Genomic DNA, 4500 nt, shown 5'->3' on the forward strand with positions numbered 1-4500 from the left:
TCTCTCTCTCTCTCTCTCTCTCTCTCTCTCTCTCTCTCTTCTCTCTCTCTTCTCTCTCTTCTCTCTGCTTCCCATTCATTCTCTTAGCATGTATGCATGTGTATATATGTATGCACTCACGCACGTACACACACACATACATACATACATAGTATATATATATATATGTGTGTTTCATATATTTCTTGTGCATGCGTGTACACACACGCACACACATGCACTCACATGTGTGTGTACGTGTATGTGTGTATACGCACTGTGCCCGCGTATATGTGCGTATGCACACATGCATGTATTCATGTGTGAGTGTGTATATTTATGTAGAAAATAGGTTATGTACTACTATAGTAGCAGGTACAGTAACGTCAACTAAAGTTTACGTTACATAAGAGTTGCTTACGGAGTAGCTGAAATATATATATACAACAGCAAAGATTCAAAGTCTGAATGTATTATAGAAATTATGCAATAGATTTGTATTGAGTCTTTGGATATTTTCTGTTTGGCTCACACTTGAAATTTCAAAATTAAGAGGGAATTTTCAAATATAATATACTGATGTAATTTTTCTTGCAATATTTGATGATGTTATTTAATTGTCCCAGAAAAATTTTAGAAAACTGTTCAGAGGCTTAAACTTTGATTATTTTTACCCAATCAGAAAACAGGATTTGGAAGCTGGCATTTTCTGCGTGATAGCTGTCTAATGAAAACATTAGACAAAACATTACGACCTCGAAGTTGACGACGGAAGTTTTGATAACTTTTAAAGAATAAAGTCATGTGAAATGTCGGGACAGGCATGTAGACAATATAAAAACCAAAAATCCTCAATGAAAGTTTTTTGCTTTTGCAAATGATTACAAGCAAAAACAAACGTTAAATTACGAAAAAACAAACAGACTATTAAATTACAAAAATAAATAAACAAACGCTTATCGGCCTTTTGGCTATGATCAAAGTGCAGCATATGTTCTTATCAGCTTAATATCTGATACGGTCCTTATATGTGACCATCCATATTAAACTGATTTTTAGAACGAGGCAATGAGTTAGGGGCTTGCTCCACCTTTGCCACGGGTTGGCCTGGTATAGCAGTTCTTCCAGGATTCAGCCCATCTCCCACTCGGGAGATATTGATATAAATAGGCGCAGGAGTAGCTGTGTGGTAAGTAGCTTGTTTACCAACCACATGGTTCCGGGTTCAGTCCTACTGCGTGGCACCTTGGGCAAGTGTCTTTTACTATAGCCTCGGGCCAACCAAAGCCTTATGAGTGGATTTGGTAGACGGAAACTGAATGAAGCCCGTCGTATATGTGTGTGTGTGTGTGTGTGTGTGTGTGTGCCTGTGTTTGTCCCCCCAATATCGCTTGACAATCGATGCTGGTGTGTTTAGGTTCCCGTAATTTAGCGGTTCGGCAAAAGAGACCGATAGAATAAGTACTAGGCTTACAAAGAATAAGTCCTGGGGTCGATTTGCTCGACTAAAGGCGGTGCTCCAGCATGGCCGCAGTCAAATGACTGAAACAAGTACAAGAGTAAATAAATGAATAAACTATAGTTCAGTTCATGTATACAATACATATTTTGTAGCTAAAATTCAAAATCAAAATTTTGCGATGCATTCTTGGAGTTTGTTAAGCAAATTACAATTTTCATATCTCCTGCACCACATAAACTCACAGAGATACGAGTGCCACGGCGTTGTTTATTACTTCGTTTTACAGAGTCCCAAGAGCTTTCCATTTGTTGAGTGTGGGTACCATCTTTTTTCTAGTTAATGAACTCAAACGCTTTGGTTCACTGTTCCATGTCGAAAATCATAACCCTCAATTTCAGGAATGTGAGGGTAGTTAGTCCCTCTACAAGTCACTGAAAATTGTAGTTCCTTGAAGAATCGACTGGCGTATGCATTTCTCCAGTGTGTCCCGATTCCAACATGGCGCCACATAAAGAAAGGGTTTCGCGTCGCACTCCTCCTAAAACCTACTACCCAGGTAGCACCCATCCTTGATTGTATTTTCGATTTGAGACGACTGTTTCGTCCATCTCAACGATCAACAAGGTATAGTCTATTAAGAGCAGACTATACCTTGGTTTGTTACTATGGAAACAGGTATGAATGTGTCTGTGGCTAAAATTACCCAAAATCTGCGAACTTTAAATGCTATTAATTTTTATTTATTAGTTTATGACAAGATGAATTTCATTAGCATACAAAACTACATCAACACGCTAAATTTAAAATCAATTGGAACAAAATTAAAGGAATTGAAAAGTGTGGACCCAACAAAGAAGATCCGAGTCCTTCGCTGTCTCTGTGTATACAAACACACTCACGCACACACACACACACACACACACACACACACACACACACACACACACACACACAAATTCATAAGTTGTGTAATGTTGTTGGATATTTATAAAATGAAAATGAAAAGTGAAATCAACGAAAGTGAAAAATCCGTAAGATAAGTAGAGACGGAGCTAAAACAAACAGTTAACAAAGAAACAGAGCTAAAACACAGACTGTTGAAGCACACTGAGTGAATGTCATGCAATGTCCACAGGCAACTACATTTATGGTGCCTGCAAATGAAATGAAACTGGCACAAGTATATTCGTGTTGTACTAGCGTTTATCGCAATCTTCAAATGGTGTACAAATGTCTCTTCATTTCAACTATTGAAAGTCCTATGATAATGGGAAAGTGATGACGTGTACAGACTTAACTAGTTGGAAGCGCGCAGTAACCTATGACTTTGGCCTGTCACCTATGCCCCAAATTATGCAGATTTGCAACGGGACTGAGCAGTTATCTGAGAGGTAATAGACGGAAAGTCAGAAATTCTATAGATAACGAGAAAGCATAAGGAGAGAGCAATCATCTATGAAGATTGAGCAATCACCATGAATGTGTACTTGTTAGCTCCTTATATTCTGAGTACGCTTGCGACGACACTGTTATTAAGCTGTTCAGCCTATAGCATGGAAAGAGATCTGCTGTACAGAAAACTACTCGTCTTCCACGGAAAAAAGAAAATTCCTGAGACAACGTTAGAGAGGGACTTTCCAAATACAGATGCAGGGGTGACCCTGGGCAACGGAGGCCTTACATTATTATATAAATGCGTGTGCATTGATAAAGTTGTCAGAGCGTCGGATTTCCTGAATGTCACACGATATTTGCTCCGACTCTCGGCGTCTTGAGTTAAAATTCCACCGAAATCAACTTTACCTTTCTTTCTTTTGGATGAAAAAAAGTTACCTAGGCCAGTAGACCAGATGCCTTACACTATATATTGAAGCTTTTTATGTTCTGTGTTCAAATCCCTCCATGGCCTGAGTGGTATGTTGAATTTATCACCCGGTTTAATACTACTTACTAGTACTTGGAAGTATTTAGCTGTGGTCATTCTTTTGCAAGCATTCGGGCCAAGTATCCGGTTAGAGGATACCTTTCTCTTTCTCTCCCACAAGTCGTTTATACGAAATATTTTGGGCTACCTTATTGAGCTATAGAATAAACGGAAGCAGTCACTATATAAAAGAGTTATGCATGATCTTATCTTTTTGCCAGTTTTCTATCTAACATTTTGTTTCGGGAAATATACCCCTCATCAGGCAAAATAAAGAGATAGAATCCTTCTCTGACCCGCAGTATAATGCCATTAGTCACGCGGTGTGAAATTTAAAATTTAAAACGTATGTTTCCAAATAATACACAATTTATATCCAGCAGGATATGGGTGTGAGAGCATATATATTTAGTTCTGTAAATATGCATATACGTATATATACATACATCTACTCATATGTATATGCATATATGATTTTAGATTATGTGAGATTATATTATTCCCACATAGTTCATATTTACATATATTTTCGCCCTACATCACCCGGCTTGTCTTTATTTAATAGACAGAAAATACTCAATAGTCTAGAGTAGAGCTGAAATATTGTAATCTGTTATAGATGCTATGAAATAAGCACAAAATACACTAGAAATTACGATCGTTAATATGGGTTTCAAATTTTGACTCAAGGCCAGCAATTCCGGGGGAGGGGATAAGTTAATTACATGGACACCAGTGTTCAACTGGTACTTATTTTATTGACCTTGAAAATATAAAAGGCAAATTAGATCCCGTGGCATTTGAACTTAGAATGTAAAGGCGGATGAAATGCTGCTAAGCATTTTCCCCAGCGCGGTAACGATTCAGCTACCTCGCCACCTTAAAGTTTGAAATCAATATTAATATTTGTACTAAAGCAGAAGACGGCGAGCTGATAGAATCGTTAAGCACGCCGGGGAAAATGCTTGGTGGCATTTCGTCCGGCTTTACATTTTGATTTCAAATTCCACCGAAGTCAACTTTGTCTTTCATACTTTCGGGGTCGGTAAAATAAGTACTGGGTTGATGCAATCGACTTGCCCCGCACCACGGCAATTGCTGGCCTTATGCTAAAATGTGAAACCAATAATATCCT

General features: G+C 38.2%; 1 protein-coding gene and 1 non-coding gene across 3 annotated transcripts in view; both read left to right on the top strand.

Moving 5' to 3' along the window:
• The window catches only part of LOC106874424 (hydroxysteroid 11-beta-dehydrogenase 1-like protein), a 162683-nt gene that overhangs the window by 6112 nt on the left and 152071 nt on the right, over nt 1-4500 (top strand). The window lies entirely within an intron of this gene.
• Nucleotides 931-1124, top strand: LOC128248785 (U2 spliceosomal RNA). The gene has a single exon (XR_008264952.1). It is a non-coding gene; the product is annotated as a U2 spliceosomal RNA (small nuclear RNA).

The sequence above is a fragment of the Octopus bimaculoides genome, chromosome 9 (assembly GCF_001194135.2).
Source record: "Octopus bimaculoides isolate UCB-OBI-ISO-001 chromosome 9, ASM119413v2, whole genome shotgun sequence".
In the NCBI taxonomy this organism is placed as follows: Eukaryota; Metazoa; Mollusca; class Cephalopoda; order Octopoda; family Octopodidae; genus Octopus; species Octopus bimaculoides.